Here is a 19,407-nt window from a genome sequence, read left to right on the forward strand (position 1 = left end):
TATTAGTTAGCTGTAGAACGTTGAGACATGAACTTTTGACCTCTGCCTTCAGCAAGGTGCAGAATGAGGTGTTACCATGGAAACAGCCGGACATGGCAGTTGGTGATGGGTTCACTCTTTGGTGCCTCTGCATCTGAGTCTGTTCTCTGGTGGCTGGAGGACAACTGTTTGTTATTGTGGAGATGAAAGGGTGATAAGGAGAGAAATACGACATAGCGTCTGGCCTATAGAAGCGTGGGAGCAGTGATTAACTCTGAGTAAAGGGGAACTGTGTCGGTGCTTAGTAACAGTAAAAAAAAAAATGTTAACAGTGGTATAACTGTGTTTACGGTGCGCGACCTACTAAGAAAGAGTACACGGGCCGTAATTGGCTTGGAGGTTCTAGTATCAGTAAGTGAGTTCAAGAAAAGAAAACATTCAGGACTTTATTTATGAAGGCCTTGCGCCACCGGTGCGTTACTTTTTCCCATTTTAAAAAATGAGGCCCCGGCGGCGGAAGGTCTTCATAAATAAGGTCCTCAGTGTCTACAGTTAAGGTTATGTGGAACCCATGAATAGTTTTTCAATATGAAATCATTTCAGTTGAGATTATGGATTAAAAGAGAAACTGTGAATATTTGAAATGTTTATTTAGAAATGTACTATTTTAAAGGCAAATCATTATGTAATATGAGTACAGAAATTGCAAAAAACACAGTAATTGGTATTGTCAGTAGTACATGGAATACAAACGCTATAGTTGAAGAAAAATGAATATAGTTGGAAAAAAACATTGTTCAGTCTTATAAGGAAGTATATTATATTTTAATAAATGGAAGAAGGTTTGTGGCCTTTCAGTTTAGGAACGATATATGAAAATGCAAGTGGTTATACATCATTACTTTATGAATCAGCTGTCAAACAACACGAAATCATAATGTCCATTGTTAGTAAAGCAAATAGGTCTGTTCTTCAAAAGAAAATATGGAAAATAATGTGAAGAATATAGAAAACCAAAAGGAAATGAGGATGTCAATGGGTTGTTTGAGAGTTATTGAAGCATTGTTTAGGCAAAATAGGTAGTTTCTGCTTGTAACAGGAAACCAGTTTTATCATTTGAAATTATGTCAGCTATCCAATGGAAAAGAGCAAAGCAGTACTGATAATCTCTTATAATCGGAGCCTCTTTTACCATCAGAGTGCAGGTCGGTGGGTTTTCGATGTAGCTCGCTGTTAGGAAAGAGTTAATTGTCCATTGTGTAGGCAAAGTATGCAGCAAGTGCCTCTAACATGAAATCACTGTTATCATCTGAAAACATGTCAGCCATCCAATTGAGAAGATCAAAGGAGCATTCATGATCTGTCATTATTGGAGCGTCTTTTACCATCATTGGGCAGCTCGGTGGGTTTTCGATGTAGCTCTCTGTTAGGAAATCTTGCGCCGCTGCGAATATATTCCAATGACCCAGAACTCCTTGTATCGCTGCAAAGGCCATAAACCCTCCGTTGTAACAAAGCTGTTCATGATCAAGTAACGGATTCATGAGGTGATTGTAATTCAGTTCAGGAGGTACCAAATTGCAGAGACATAAATCCAGGGCCCACGTGAAATCACAGCTCAGGCAATGAAATACAGGCTGCACACAGGTGAAATACGAATATCGAAATGATAATCGATATGATGCATTCAAAGTCGAGAGTGGTAAGATGCCGAAGTAGTCAAGCATCATCTGGCGAAATAGTTCTAAGTGGCCCGGCTCGTTTGCGAAGGCAGGAGGGACATCCATTTTGAATTTCCCAAGATGGTAAAGGAAACTGCGCAGCACCGCTGGTTGTATAGCAACTCCACAGAATTAGGTCTCCGGCTATGCAGTGGAGAGAAGCAGAATGACTTGATACATTTTCTAAGAGTTTAGTCACTTATATATTGCTTAGTGGTTATTAAAAAAGTAGCTTTTTTTTGAACTGGAGGATGCGTTAAAAAGTAAGGGAGTGATTTGAGGGAGTTGTAAAGCAAGGTCAATTTTTTTTTACATCAATGCTGTTTTCTGTGAATGTTAGCTTAGTGAAAGATATGTGTGTGAGCAGATGCAATGTTCAGTTTTAAATGTGACAATGGCGGTCTTGTTCATGTCTTCCGATTCAAGGTCGGTATTCGCTGCCAAATACAAAGATTAAGAAACGCATGCGTGGGGTACATAGTGTGCATTCTTAAAGGAAAGCAAATGAAGGGTTATTTTTACCACGTTAGCATTGTCGTTTAAAAAGTTACAGTGAATTCTATTATATGTGAAGAAAGTGTCACTGATGAAGACTGAAAATAAATCCTTATAAATGATACGGACTGGTGTATTTTAGAAAAGGTTTGTAACATTACATGAATTGTGTAAAAAAATAATGTAATTGAAAGTGTATGGTTTGAAAATGAAAAGTAGAGGTTTATAGTTCATGTTTTGAAAGCAGTTCTAGAGGGTCAGAAGAAAGTGTATGGTTTGAAAATGAAAAGTAGAGGTTTATAGTTCACGTTTTGAAAGCAGTTCTAGAGGGTCAGATGCATGATAGATTTATTAAAAATAGAACATGTTTTTAAATAGTATTTTGGAAAAAATATGTGCCTTTATGTACTATTTACATTATGTGCCTGTTGCGTATTCTTTGAGTTTTAGTAATCCTGTGTCTTATAAGTTTTCTAGGGGCGGTTTGAGGTTCATGGTGGGTTTGGGCAGGGAGGGTAGGTTGGGGGTTTGTAATAGGGGGTTCGGCTGGGGTGGAGTGCGGAGTTTAGTGAAAAGTGAGGGGGGCGGGGAGTTACGGTGTTTGGTAATGGAGCAGAGTCAGAGGACGCCACATTTGTGTTATGGGCTGCCACGGAAATATGTATTTATTCTCAGAGGTTTATTATATTAAGCATATATATTAGCATGGTGGCTCTTGTCGTTTTGTGGTTCTGTGTATAGTTATAATGCTGGCTCTGTAGTTTTTTTGTTTATGGACCTTATTGCGACACACAGGGGACCTACGTTGCACAGTTGGAGATCAGAGACTTAGGAAATAAAACTTTATAATTGTAAGGGCTGTAAGCGATAGAAATCGCCCGTTCTCGGTGTAAAAAATATCACCGCTATTGGTGGTATTTTCTACGGTGTTAGTACTCGAAGGAGACTAGTAACATATATGTGAAAAAAAATTATGTAATAGGCTCAGCATTTTACATTATCTTGGAAAACAAAAGTTGCTTTTACATAGCAATACGTCTCTTCTAATTAAGGGACGGAGTGTATATAGTGCTATTTAGTACTCTGCTATGTGATTGATGTCGAATATTTCATAAGAGGAGGCTTTAAAAGTTTTACGATAAACTGGTTTTCTAGGGAAGTGGGTGGAGTGTTCCGTGTAAATTGCAGAATAGAAACTAGTAAGAACCAATTGAAAGTGTTGTTTTAAAGTCACATGACTGCACATGCGTGTCTCAACGCGATAGGTGGGTGCGCGCACCCGGTCGCGCACTATAAGAAAGCGGCGAGAAAATATCAGCTACTATGCTCTTCAAGCTTGTTTTGGTACAAAGAGTTAGTTCTGAAAAGAACTTTTTTTTTTTTTTTTTTTTTGGAAACAAGTGTTATGATGCTTTTGATTTCTTAAAGTTGCGACGACATTTTTCAGTATGTCATACTATCCAAATAAAGTGAAGAAATTTAACTTTTCTTGGAGCATTTATGACTATTTGTTTAATTAGAGTAAAGCTTTGCTCTCCGTATACAAGAAGTTCTCCACAGTTGTTGCATTTTATGTGCACCTTCGCCAGACATGGTTTCAAGTCCATTTTAGCACTCAATGGAGATACAGGTCGTCCACCGGAAGATGTGTTGATTACTTCTGATGGTAATAGCGTGGCCTCCGTTTTTCTTGTCAAAGGTGGTCGCTCATTTTCATCATATTCGGAAGATGAATGCGGAACGGTAGCCATTGTACCGAAGTCTTCGGGAAGATGTTCGACGTTGTTGTCTCTTGAGAGTAGAAAAGAAAGTGATGGAAGTGAGTGGAGTGCTGCGTGTAAATTCCAGAATAGAAACTACTAAGAACCAATTAGAAGTGTTGTTTGGAAGTCACATGACTTCACATGGGAGTGTCAGGTCCTGTACGCGATAGGAGGGTGCGCGCACCCGGTCGCGCACTAAAATAAAGCGGCGAAAAAATATCTCATAATATGCTCTTGGAGCACGTTTTGGTAGAAAGAGTTAGTTCTGAAAAGAACTTTTTTTTTTTTTTTTTTGGGGGGGGAAAGAAGTGTTATAATGCTTTCGATTTCTTAAAGTTGCTACTACATTTTTCAGTCTGTAATACTATGAAAATGAAGTAAAGAAATGTATCTTTTCTTGGGGCATTTATGACTTTCAATTTTGAGTTGAATAAGAACGAGGCTCTGCTCTCCGTACATAAGAATTTCTCCACACTCGTTGCATTTCATGTGCACCTTCGCAAGATATGGTCTCAAGTCCATCTCAGCACTCGTTGGAGATACAGGTCGTCCACCAGAAGATGTGCTGGGCACCTCTGATGGTAATAGCGTGGCCAGGGCTCTTGTCGATGCTTTTGCATAATGCTCAGGGTGCCTTTGTTTAACATGCCGCAGCATGGTGTGTATAGAAAAGGAATATTTTCTATTTGGATTTCCCCTTGAGAGCTCCGAATTGCATATCGTGCAGGTTACTTTTGGCGCATTCACTTTCTTTTGATCTTCAGGATAAGTGAAAAATTGCCAAATGAAAGATTCCTTTTTTCTTCTTAACGGTGGTCGCTCATTTCCTTCAGATTTGGAAGATGAATCTGGTAGGGCAGCCATTTCAGCAAAGTCTTCCGGAAGATGCTCGACGTTGTTGTCTCTTGAGAGTAGAAAAGATTGTGAGGAAAGTGGGTGGAGTGCTGCGTGTATATTCCAGAACAGAAACTACTAATAACCAATTGGAAGTTTTGTTTTCAAGTCACATGACTTTACATGCGCTTCTCAGGACGTGTAGGCGGTGATACTATCTAGTTACGAACGTGATTACATACTTAGGAACTAGCATTCAAAAAAACTATGAAATTCACTGAAAAAATCATAGGTTTTACACACGCTATAGTTAGGAAGTAGCATTTGAAAAACCTATGAAATTCACTGAAAAAACCATAGGTTTGACACCAGTTATAGTTAGCTGGAAATTTTACTGACATAAAACCAATGAAATTCCACGTTATAGTTAGTTGGACTCACTATAACTTGCGCGTGTAATGCACTGCTGATGACATTACATATTACATCACTCATGACATGGTCAGTGACATCACTTATGACACCATCCAGTGAATGTGTGTCTTTCTAAAAAATAAATATGTTTTATATATGTATATGTAAAGGTCGAGGGAAGAATAAATGTTTAAATTATTGTCTTAATGAATGTTTTTTTCAAAAAGAAATGATTGGATAACTGGCTTATTAAGTGAAACACTGATCAAATATTTAAACATTACTCGCTAATATATGTATTCACTAAGATACACTTAATAAGCCAGTTATCCAATCATTTCTTTTTGAAAAAAACATTCATTCAAATGCTACTTCCTAACTATAACGTGTGTAAAACCTATGGTTTTTTCAGTGAATATATATATATATATATACATTTTGCTACTTCAGCTATCATCTTGTATGAAGGAATAAATACCGCCACTGGACATTACACAGTATTTTTAAAGGGTGATACTGGATAGATGGAATGCAAAGACATCAACCTAAAATTCAAACCAAAACTTCCTTCCAAATTATAAAACTCTTATTTTTTTCTTTCTTCAACCTAAGTTCTAGTGAAGAATTCTGGATATAAACGTGGTGTGCAGTCTTTCTTCTACCTAATTCATCAGTCTTTTAGCCATTATTCGGCCTAGGAGGGTAATGTCTGTATAGTGGTATTTAAAATTCAAATGGAGTCTTCCACAAAGGAATTAATATCACATCTAATTGATACACTTTGTAATTGAAGTGAGAAACTAAATGGGCGTAATCCAATTATTGCAGCTTGAAGTTTAACATAAAAACTGTCATTGTGACTAAAAAATGACCCCTTTTGTTTAATCAAACAGAGTTCTATACACTATGTGTGGATTTAAAATTACAATTTGGAATGTTCTCTATATAGACCACCATTACTTAAACATCATTTGGCCTTCTAGGAGCTATGTTTTCCCAAGGATCTCTAAAGCGGACAGTACTTTTTATTTCAATTTAATTCAATATAGGCTTTATTCAGCATGTGCAAACAACCATCAAAGCAATTACAAGTCTAAAATATAATTCTAAAAACAGTGTTTTTTTGCAGTTATACTTAAAGCACTTGTAATTTCATAACAGCTTAATTTTTTCAAGTAATAACACCTAAACCATGGCTAAAATCCACAAAAGAGGTGCATTGTGCTTTGCTTAGATTGCCCGTCACAAGGGCAGGTGGTAGAATCTAGAGGGCACATTTTCTTCACAGGAACTGTTGCACTATTCCAAGTCTCGGTCTAATCAATACAAATTGATATTTAGGCTTAGTAACCTGAGACAGACAATATAAAAGTCGATAGTTTCCCAACCACTCTCATGTGGGCCTCATTTTTATAAGTCAAAAAGCAATCCTTCTTTTCCTAATTAGTTAAGGCAATCATTTTACCCGGGTTCATTTACTATATGTGTCACTCATATATTTTAAACAAGGATGTAGTAAAGTGGGATCTGTTTCTAATGGTACCCCTACTTTTTGCTTCATTTGATTCTGTTTTTGACTAGTTTGACTGGGATTCTGCTAATCAGGATCCCACCCTATCTGCGTTTCCCAAAAGTATTACGTTATGTACACTCCAGATTGTATACTGGGGTTCCCTCGTCATTCCGTAGTATATGGGGCCGATGAACTGAGGGCATAAGCACCCCAGAGGGGAGACATCGTTTACCACGCATCCATTTCAACGTGATACTATTACATTGTAGTTTTCACTAAGGAAGTGGTTACATTGGCTTGCACTGGAGGGCACTGTAGACTGAGGTATAGTGTAAATTACTGTATCCAACATGTTCGCTACTGTATGTAGACTGGAGTTGGAATAATAATTCACACTATTCCTAAGTCCAGCGCCCCTCCTGTGCAAGTCAATGTAACAACTTGTGTTGTGAAAACCGCGATCTAACAGACCGCATTGCTATGGCCAAATGGTCCACCACAGAGGCCTCCCATTGGCTGAAGCATGTATTATGCCACCCTTGAGCCGCCATGCAAAACTAAACTACAGGACTGCCATTGAATTAGTGTAATTTGGCGCATGGACAACTTACTTAAGAGATATGTTCCCTATATCTAAGTGTCACTACACAGAAAACCTATAAGTCACCCCTATAACAATTCTGAAGGCAAGGTGCTTGGTTCTAAGTGAGAGGGCACCACTGCATGAGCAGGACACCACTGCAGTCCATTCTCTCGGATTGTTACTGCTGTAGCCATTTACGACGTATAGAGTGGCATTATGCGACGAAGTGATGACCAACTCTAAAATTACTAAAAATAACCCTATCATGGTCAAACATTGTGGAATCACACCCCACAGTGGGAATTGGTGAGGGAGGTATGATCTACCCCTCAGAATCGGGCTTGTGAGGTTCCTGGTATTCCCGGAACCAGCCTGCTACTCCTGGGCAGCCCAAAATGGTTGCTGCTTACCAGAGATATTTCTGCCCTCCTGCTGCTGAGCCAAGCTCAAGCAGAGGAAGGAAGAAAATTAGGCATCCTATCACAGGGAGGTGTGGCCACCTCCCAGACAGGATTTAGTGTATTCGGTATGGGTGGGTGTGCTTGCTAGCAACTGAAAGTCACATGAGGGGCACATTTGGTGTCCCTGTGCATAGTCCGGTTCAAAGGAGTCCTGGGAGCTCCTGCACTGGCATGATACTGTGCAAACCTTCCCACTGTCCAGACCCTCTCCCATGGAGGGTCCCCTGAATCTGCCCAATCCTCTCTCATGGGTACAAAAGGGTTTACCTGGCTGTAGGACCCTAGATTCGATGTGGACAAGATCCTGATCAAGAAACCACTGACCTTTGACCTTCTGGACACTTTAAAGGTTGCTGGACTTCGTTTGGGGCCAACTTCATCTCCCTCTCAGTCCAATGCATTGTCTGTGCCCGTGCACCATACAGGCTTTGTGTAGGACCTGTGGAACAACAACTTAAGACATCTTCCTTGGAGTGAAGGAGTCACTCCCTTGCAACCGCAGTTACCACATCACAATTGACCATCTGCTGCTCCTGAGATCCTATGGACTCTGAAGGCTCCAGCAACACTGGGTGTGGGTTTCTATGTCCCACAAGGTCTGATGTGACCTCTCACCAATTATGAGGTCAGAATACCATGCGGGTGCTGGAAAACCTGTACCTCTGTACCACTTGTTCATTTGCAAGTGCATATGCCTGTTGGTGTTTTCCGAACAAATGCACTGGGCTGCCAGTAGCCACAACCTCTGGCAACATTTCCTACAAAAAACTCCAGCCTCCTTACACTGAGTGCTCTGTGGTCTGCTGCTTTGTGAAACTGTCTAAGGTCCCTGCACGACTCATGTTCCTTCAGACTGTGGATCCCCTTTAAGGTCAACACTGCTTGGGCTCCACTTGCTGCTCCAGGCTTTCCCTGACTCTCCTGTGTTTAGTGAGTCTTGATATGAACAGTAACATTCTGTGACCTTTTGCATGGGTTGCCATTGCCAAGGTTTGCCACGGATTGTTGGTGCTCCCGCTGGACATTGACCCCTCACCACTTGATATCCTCTGTAGGTCAGCTCACATATGACTCCTGGTTGTCCTTGACATCTAAGGTCCCTGTGGCTGCAGAGTCAAGAACCCCCTCAATGCACCTGAAGGACCTGACATCTGTGGCAATTAGACTACCAAGCCCGTAGTCACTCCTGAGTAACTAAGACTCTGTCCTCTCTGCTCTCAGCTGCCCAAGAATCCACTTTTGGATTCCAATGGACACTTTTCTTCCTTCCAGCAGCAGAGCTTCTTTGAAATCTTCCATAGAGATCGACAGCGGTTTCCAACGCCACTTCAGACCTATGCATCTGGCGTCCCTGGAATAGATAACTCTGGTACTACAGTATCCACATGTGGGGTGGCTCTCCAACCTCTTAAGCTCCACAGGGTTTCTTCAAAGTCCACTGAGAAGGGTCCTTACATTTTAAAAATTCAACCATGACTTCCCCATAGAATGTTTTGGCGCACGCAGTCGTGTTCTAAAAAAGTGACAGTTCCCTTTTCTTACGTTTTAAAGTAAAGAGGCATACAGGTTTCTCCTTTAAATTTTCTTTACTTGTAACAATACAGTTGGTTAACTGAGGAGTGTTGATTGCAACCTCTACAATTGAAAAGAGGCGCACTAATAGAAGTACAGGGGTCCAAAATAATCAATGGACCAATTCAAAGTCTTTAGTTTTTCTGAAGACCAGTTTAATAAACTAGTAAATGGTCAAAATAAAACCACCAATACCGTTATAATATCAGACAGTGAAGAAGAAAAATGGAAAGAACTCTGGAATTTAAAAAAGAAGGTAATACGAACAGAGTTACATGCAGACTTCTTGATAGAGTACTGTAAAAAGGGAATTATCCCAAAGGGTTTACAAATAAGGAACGAACCCAGCCTTTTCACCAAAAACCAGAAATGTATTGAAACATGGACATTTATCGCAAATAGATGTACCAGGGACTGGCTACTATTAATTATAGAAACGGCCCATGCAACATTAATCATAGAGAAACAAGAAATAGATGAAATGGAGAAAAAATTAAGAGATAATACATCGCTGGAAGATGCGAAGAGTAAGTTAGAGGAAATTCAGGGAGATCTGGATGGTTACAGGGATTTCCTTACAAACAAAAAAAGTAATAAATTTAGAAAGGATGTAGATAAATATAGACCTGAACTGACTTACCCCTATCTCCAAAAAGATTACTACGGAAAACAGAAAGAAGAGTTTCAATATAAACAAAGCTGGCTACCTAATAGACGAAATGGCTCAAGAAAAAGATTAACTTTCTCTGAGAGCTCTTACACCAGCCCCGAATCCGACTCTGAAACACATCCAGAAACCACTGGCCCTAGAGACGGTGGCAATAGTAGTAAAATTAATAAAGAGATCCTGCCTTTTTTGGAAAACCAATCAGAACCTAAATCCAAGAGGGAGAGCACGAGGAAGGATCTTTTATCCCCAGAACCAAGGGCAAGTACTTCCCTACATGAGAACCCGAAGCCAAAAGAATTGGGACTGAACCCTAAAGTTGCAGTCATAAATCTTTCAAGTAGAAACCTAGATACTGAGGAAATTAAGTTACTAGAAAAAGGACTAGGATATGCAATCTCTGAGCCCGTAGACAAATTTAATTTAGAGCGGGATATTAAAAGCTTCTTCAGAAAGATAAGGCTAAACACATTTTTTGAAGGGAAAGAGAAAGCTGTTAATGATAACAAATCAGGACTTAGACCTAAATCCAATTGGATGCCCACGGGCACCATGGTAAGTAAAGAGGTTGATACCTTTGAAAGGGTAATAGAGAAAGGTTTAGAAGAACTTCTAAAACAAAAAACCTGGGTCAAATACAATCTGACCAAAAAAGAGAAAGATGCCCTAGAGACCCTGAAAGGATGCAAGGAAATAACAATAAAACCTGGTGACAAGGGTGGTGGAATTATCATCCTGGATACTGAGAAATATGAGAACAAAATGAAAGACATGTTAAAAAACACTCTACACTATGCCGCTTCTAACAAACAGGAATGGTCGGAGTTAAAGACAAAAATAAGGGAGAGGCTAAATTTTGCAGTAGAAGACTGTGTAATTAACCAGGAGGAATTTAATGTTCTAAGAAATGATACACCGGTGATACCTGCCATCTACGGGCTTCCAAAAGTACATAAAGATATTAGAGACCCACCGATGAGGCCCTTAGTTTCGAGCTGAAACTCATTAACAGAACCATTGAGCCAATATGCTGATAAGTTCATTCAACCATTAGTGACTCAACAAAAAGCATATATCAAAGATACCACAGATATGATCAGAAAAATAGAAAATAAACCTTATAATGTGGATAGTGAGTGGCTAGTGACCCTAGACATAGAGGCGCTATACACAAACATCCCACAGAATGACACAAAAATAATGATAGAGAAGATCCTAAAAGGTGCAGATGAAGAACTATCTGACCATGCCCAATTCATAGTGGACTGCATAGAGATTGTTTTAACCAATAATATTTTTTTATTCAAGGAAGATTTGTTCAAACAAACGAAAGGCACAAGCATGGGCGCTACATGCGCGCCGAGCCTTGCCTGTCTGTACGTTGCAGCTTTTGAAGATAAGCACATATTCAAGAAATGGCCCCATTCTTCGAGAACATAAGAGTGTGGGTCCGTTTCATTGATGATGTGTTTTGTATATGGTCAGGGAGCGAAGACGAACTAAAAGAGTTCATTCAATGGATCAATTTAGGAGAGAAAAATTTAAAATTCACATCTACCTATAGCAATCAAAGTTGTGACTTTCTTGATATCAAAATAAAGCATGTAGATGGAACCCTACAGGTGGAACTCTTTAGTAAACCTACCGATCGAAATACTATGCTGCATTTTGGAAGCTACCACCCCGCAACCCAAAAAAATATATACCTTTTGGCCAATTCTTAAGGGTCAGAAGAAACTGCACGGACAAAGAAGAATTTGAAAAGCATGCTCAAACCCTGACTAATAAGTTTTTAGAAAGGGGCTATCCAAAAAAGATGATAAAGAAGGCTTATAAAAGAGCAAAATACTTTAACAGAGAGAGTCTCTTGAGCCAAAAGCCCAAGTTCCAACAAAAGATCAAAAATTAGTATGTGTAACTAATTTCTCTAACATAAGTAACAAAGTTAAGAACCTTATAAATAGGAATTGGAACTTGCTTCAGAACCCAGGGTCAATATCGCTCCCAAACCCCATTTTCGCATTTCGACGAAATAAAACCATTAAAAACTGTCTAGTACACACATATCCAGATGATATGAAAAGAAATAGGATAGAAACCATAGACAGAAAAACACCAATGGGCAATTACCCCTGTGGCTCATGTAAAAATTGCAGCATGATAATCAAAGGTTCAAAAATCAATTACGATGGAATCACTCACTATCAAAAGGAATTAGTAAATTGTAGAACCCAGAACGTGGTCTACATGATACAATGCCAGTGTCAAAAAGCATATATAGGAGAAACATCGAGAGAGATGAGACTCAGGTTAAATGAGCAAAAATCCGCAATTCGAACCAAACGTACCAATGCACCTCTAGTAGAGCATTGGGAACAGTCCAAGCACACTGTTGAGGACTTAAAATGGTGGATTGTTGACGTTGTAAAACTAAATAATAGAGGAGGTGATCTGGATGGAAACGAAAGAAGAGAGAGCAATATTATATGTCCAAATTTAACACATTTAGAAATGGACTAAATAGCCATGAAGAATGGGACAAAATAATTTAAAAAACCTTCTAAACATTAAATTAAACCTGCAGTATAGAAACAGTGTAAGAGGCATGAAGCCAGAATACACTCTATCAGCTTTAAACACCACCCCACCCCTTACAAAAGCTAAATATGACAGGGAATTAAGCCCGATAGAATACAAGCTTTAAACAGCGCCCAAGCCTTTCACAAAGACAAATAAGATAGGGAATTTTATTTTTGACAGAACATGAGTTCCCCTAAAAGTATTCTTAAAACTCGAAAAGTTTTAGATTTATAACACATCAAACCATACCTAGAATATTAATAAATGTTAAATACTGGCCCAAAAATTTCTAACACAGGATGTCCGAGTAATAAAAAACCTTTGTTCCACAAAAAAAGGGTAGTTAAACCACTAACAACACTCAAAAATCCTTTATAAGATGGCCTCCACAATACGTAGTTAAACCTTGTTCGCCCCTAGATAACCATAGACACATATGTGTAAAGAAGAGAACCAGCTTAAACAGTTTCAAGCCACTATAAGATGGCCGCCCCCGCAACGCAGGATAACCTGAACTGACGTGTAGTAACAAGGTGATATAATAACAAACGCAAAATAAACGAGTTCGAAAATAATACATGCACGGAAGTGTTGATAAATAAGGATTGATAAATAGCATTTCATAAACAAATTCGGTTTCCGAGTTATCGAGTCATCCAAAGATGGCCGCCATCATTTCACTATGGAAAGTTATTTTCGTTTTTGGGACACGTGATCACCAAACCAACACGTGAATTAAATGAGCCTTAGAACTGAAATACATAATAAATTACAAAATAGAATAAAGGATGTAAGAAATTTTAACTTCCAGAAGTGAACTCGCTTCTTAAGCAATATAGGACAATGTAACATCAGAATAAAGTATAATTTAGAAAGCACGAAGACCACATTGACAACATAACAGGAACGACAAGATGTCCGTGACGTTTTCGAGCGCGAGTAGAACAATGAGGAAACTCACAAGTGAAAACCATTAAATCACTAAATAAGCAATTAATCGGGTTATAAAAGCTTTTACAGAATCGACTAGGGCCATTCCAGCCCGGAAGGACGATCGATGCAGATGCCCACTCGAAACCCTTGAAGATTCTTTTAACAGTAAGTACATCACAGACCAAAAAACCTCCTTAAAGTAGAGATACATCTCTTAACTTACTGCCTTAAGCAACTAATAGTAGGTAAAAGAAAAATCCCTTTTTCCTTTATCCCGCTAGAATTGAAAGAGCGTCCAGCTTAAAACAGGAGCTGCCGCCCAAGAAGAAAAGCGAGCATATATATATATATAAAAAATATCGTGCAAGGTAAGATTTACAAATACCCAGATTGGACGGTTTACAAACAGTGGTAACGCAGAAGAAATGTAATGAACTCTTCTATGTATATATATTTTTTAGGAAAACATTCCCCAACTCTTTTTTGGGCTAAGAGAATGACGACCGCCTTCCTTAGGATTTGAATAAAAAACAATCCAGGTAAAAAAAGCTCTTTCAATAACCTATGACTAACGACTATGGTTAATTTTAAAGAAGTATAACATAGAGGTGCAATAGTAATACGCATACCATCAAGAAGCAGCTCTAAAATGAGATCCAACCCTTCACATGGGAGGCAAGGCCCAAAAACAGAAACAGATCCACGCCCCAATAATCTTTCTTGCGACTTTTTGTACAATACCCAATTGCTTAAAATAAAGATGCCCATAAAACAAGTTATTTACGCAAAGAATAGAATGAATCCCTTTACCATATAGGAACAGTGATCATTTGATCAAAAGGGCTCTATGGTGTAGAAAATAATTGAAATTCATCACTACCAAGAAAATCCACAGAATTAAGGTAAAATCGACAGACTAACACAATATAGTTGACAGAGATGAGTAAAGGTCTGATAAACTGATGACACCCGTGTTTAACTTACAGAAACTGTGATTAAGCTGAAAGAGTTTGAAAGTCGCCCATTGATAAAAGCGATCACCTAACAGCTTTGTAGGTATGTATGGCAACAATAAATTTCAGTAATCAAAACCCACCAGATAAAACCGGTGGATAGAGGGCAAATGGTAGATACCCAGGGCAGGAAATGAAAAAATCCAGCAAAATTTATAGTCCACAAAAGCAATTTAACTTAAAATGAATGTATGGCTCAACCTTAATAGGTGCCACTAATTTTTTTAAAAACGTTTTGCGTTGAGGGATGCCAAGAAAGGTTTGATCATAGCAGGTTACAAGATTAACAAATGTGATATAGGCTTGTTATACGATTTAGAAATGTTTCTGTCCAAACTTTCTTTTAATTTATACACTAAGACTTTCTAGAGAACATCTGAAGAAGTGATGAGCATGCACATGGAAAAATCTTGATAGATCATACTAGAACACAATAGAAATTGCCGTACCGATTAGTTTAATAATTGTTGTACTTCTCTTTTAACATCATAACAATTTTTTTGTTTGAATATATGAAGTAATTGGAAATTTTGTATTTTTTAATTCTGTAGTGTTTTTAATTAAAATCTTGTCCTGAAGAAGGTGACGACTCACATCTCCGAAACGCCGCGTCGACACATTTCGCTACATTTTGTTTTATTTTTCCTGAAGCTTTTAATCTTTTTATGAATAAATGTGAAAAATTCTTTTTTAACCAAATGGTCGGTAAAAATACATAATAATAATACATTTTTGTGTATGAAACATCCCTTGGTGTGTGCATATTCTCATCAGTCCTTTTTGCGTAATAATCTTTGAAGCATTGTTTTTGTTTGAATATTTTTTGATGTACTGTTTTTTGAAAATTGTTACAATTGTAAATTTGTCAATCTCTTTGCAATTCTGGATACAATATATGACTCATCCTTTATTTTTGGCATAAAATCCCTCAGAGGCTGTATGCCTCTTTACTTTAAAACTTAAGAAAAGGGAACTGTCACTTTTTTAGAGTACCCAAAACCCCATCCCTTTTCTTTCAAAGGGTTTCTCCTTTAAATTTTCTTTACTTGCACGCAGTCGTGTTACCACACTGTAACTGTCCTCTGTGGGGTCCCTACCCACTCACCTTGGGTGGTACCTATGGGTACCAGTGATTCTACATTCTCTAGACACTCTTTGTTCTTTCTGTTAGTGCTGGGACGCTCTAGGGCAGACATGCGCTTTATAAATCAAATTTCATTTCATTCATTTCATTTCACTATATTGACTCGAGTAATGGTTCTTATACCACTATTTTAGTATATGGTTTGGTCTCCCCCTGGGATCCTATTGTGTATTGATGCTATTTACTATTATATCTGTGCTACAGTATTGTGCGCTTTGTGTTTATATGCATGTAGTAGATAGTGTAAGGTTCTAGAGAGTGTTATATTAATAAATACATATTTGTATAACTACTGTGTAGTTCCCCTTTCATTTAACCACTACTATAAGGTTGCATTCTGGTAAAACAAGCTGCTTACCATTCCTTCAAGACTAGGCATTAAGGTTGCTCTCTACAGCTTTGACTTCTTAGACCTCTTAAATCACCATAAGGGTTGTTTGGACTAGTGCAAGGTGGCCACTTTAATTAGTGGACAGCAAATACCAGGCCAAATTCCCACAAATAAATACCCACATTGTTATCCATGAGGAGGCAGTCCGTAATGATTCATTTTGTAAAGTTAGTTTCAGCTTTGGCCCAGATAGATATCGAACAACAGTGGCCGCATAGCAATCAGATCGGCTATGTATATTAATCCTACTTCTTGATGTATTACTGCAGTTGACGCGGTTGGGGGTAAACTTCAGAGCCATTTTAAAAAGGAGCTTTCTTCTTGCTGCAGTATCTGGCTACAGTCACAGTCCTATACCACTGCACAATATACAGGGCCGTAGCAACAGACCTAGCCTTATATATTGTTACGTGTGGAGTTCTGGACTAATTAAGGTCCAGAGGTGTCAGGGATAACACCCGAAGACCCCTGAGTTCTACCTGTCTCGGTGCACAGATAAACAGAAACACGGGCTTCTCGATGGTGGCGTCAAAGACCAAAGGTTTATTACTGCAGGGATACAGAAGTCACAGAAACTACACACGGGCAGATTCTAGGAGCCTGTTCGATTTGTACTAAGTGGGTTGCTCCTTAAATATACAATTTTTAGCTGTAGGCAACATTCTTCACATACTCGTACATTTCTTAAACTTTGTATCCTAAACAATAAATATTTGGCGTCAAACAGCCAACTAAGTTCTGATGTCAAACATTACGAATGAGGGGTTCCCACTGTTCAATCATAATCTCATGTCATCTTCTCATTCAAGAGCCGGACCGCCTCATCGTAAATTTCGTTACCTCCCCATAATAAAGGCCCAGAAGGAAAGGAGCAGAGCCAGGTGTAGAAGATAGAAAAGCAGGATAAGAGATGTTTGTGGGTCATAAATGGGCAAGGCTACTGTCTTCGGCCGCCTAATCATGATCAGGCCAACGAGCACGAGAACCAGTATAGCAGGACTGGCTTCAGGCAGAGGAGGCAGCTTCAGTCGAGTCATGCGGCCACAGCGTTTCTGAACTAAGGTTTACGTGTCATTAACAAGGTGCATCGCCGGGCTACAACCTACGTGTCCTTTAGTGAACTGCATTGATCCGAGGTCACTGTTTGTTCATTGACTATGTGAGGGCAAGAATACAAGATGGATGCCGTATTCCAAAATGGATGCCATTGGTGTACCGGAAATGTGCTCATAACAAGAGTGTTCTTGCTCATAGCATTGCGAAAACATCAGGATATACTATATGGATCATTTACGGTTCACTGGTACCGGAATGATAGGTTTACGACAATGTTGAAAACACGGGTTCGAATCGTCACGGAACCTCAGACCCTCCTTTTGCCCTTACATAGGCAATTACTCACTCTATGTCAGGGTCTATCTCGATGTTCATCGGGTCAGTGATATGTTGCTTTAGCATTATTCTTTCTCGTACCTTGTCTCCCAACACAGGCGGTTTCCTTAAACAGGTTGCAGCACAGAGGCTACACAAGGCAGGACCACACTGGATAACAAGACAGCACGAGAATAGGAACACTAAGACAATATCAATGACCATCAGAACCTTCCATCCCCACGCTGATAACAGAGTCCAAAGCCATTCCATAAATGACCAATTTCCCTTGTCTACATGAATATAGAGTCGGAGATCTTGTGTAGCTTAGAGATCACTTCGTACACTGTTGGAGCATTATTAGGGATATAAACACAGCAGCTCGATTGGATCATTCTGCATACCCCACCTCGATCTGCAAGTATTACATCAAGAACCATACGATTCTGTAATGTCATGAGACGATCCGCCTGGAGCTGAGCTGTTAAGTTACTAAGGGCACCAGCAGTTTCCGTAATAGTAGACTCAACTACCCGTGTTAGCTGACGTAGATTTCTACTATTGACCATAGGCCCCCAGAACGGAAGGAAACCTTTGAAGAAGTCTTCCTTGTTAAAGACACCTCTTACAACTCTGGTTTTGTGATAATTTGGGGCAGCTGTGTATGTCGGAGGCAACAGTCGAGCAATATAACATGAACCTGAAAAGTCAGCAGGCAACCATGTATATGCTCTGTCTCGACAGATGAAGTAGGTACCCTTAGCAGTTAGGAAGGCAGGGGAAGAGTTTGATGGATACACATAAGTTTCAACACAGTCACTCTTCCCTAGCCGAGCTCTTGGATTCCTCCCATTACCTTGCAAACAGACTTGACCTCAGTGAGGTACGACCCAAACTGGAGTGGAGCTCTTACGCTTGTTTTCACCCAAACTAATGCTATACTCCGTAGCATTCCAACTCAAATAAACTCGCAGCTCATCTTTAGGAATAAATGGGGTGTTATTGACGTCTTTAATCATGTCAGTTATTCCCTTTAACAAGGCTTTATTAGCAGAGTTATACTTGGTGGAACGTGGAGGACGCGGGGGATAGGTCTCGAGGGCATAGACAAATACAGTCTGAAAGGCCCGACATGATCCATTATAGCTAAAAGGCAAGACCAGGTAGGGAATGCCCTTATCCATGGTATGTGGTATCAACCCACACACCCAGCAGTCCGTTGTGTTAACTACCAGTTGGTGTTGGTGCAAGAGCTGTACAAAAGTGTTATTTATAAATTCTGAGCGTCGAGCTTGCTCATGTTCAGGAAACGGATGAAAGGAATGAAGAGAAGCAACAGTAGGAGAAACAGGAACATGGGGAGGTACTGTAGTCGTGATCGGTGCAAAGATTAAATGAATACCAAAGGCAATTCCACCCACCAACATTATTAAAACAATCAAAAATGTAATTGCACATTGCATCAGAAAGCATTTGTTATGTAAAATTTTGTATAATCTATTCCTGCGAGCATAAATTACATTCTCTCGGCGCAGCCCAGGAAGCTCCATCTTCTACAACCGTTTGTGACCACTGATGATTTGTACGTAGTTGAAAATGCCTCTATCAGCCCTGGGAGTTCCCAAAACCAACAGAAAGACCGACCTTGTGTCTGGCCCCCGCAAATTAAACTAGGCACAAAGCCACGACCCTACGGCGACCCAGACGGCAAGGTAACAGAAACAACAGAATTAAACAAGGAAATACAAAAAAATGTTCAGTAAACTTCCTGGCTGGAGGTAATATAATAGCTAAAATATGAGAAATGCAGTTTCCTGCTTTATTTGTCCTTAGAATGAGAACGAAGGTTGTTTCTCAGTTTTCCTGGCTTTGTTTGATCCGGGAATAGTCTATTTCCAGCAGGAGCAACAATGTTCGAATTCGCAGATGACAAATGTTCGTTCGATGCAATGTTCTGGTCGGTAATCAAAGAA

This window comes from Lissotriton vulgaris, chromosome 4_1 (assembly GCF_964263255.1).
Source record: "Lissotriton vulgaris chromosome 4_1, aLisVul1.2, whole genome shotgun sequence".
In the NCBI taxonomy this organism is placed as follows: domain Eukaryota; kingdom Metazoa; phylum Chordata; class Amphibia; order Caudata; family Salamandridae; genus Lissotriton; species Lissotriton vulgaris.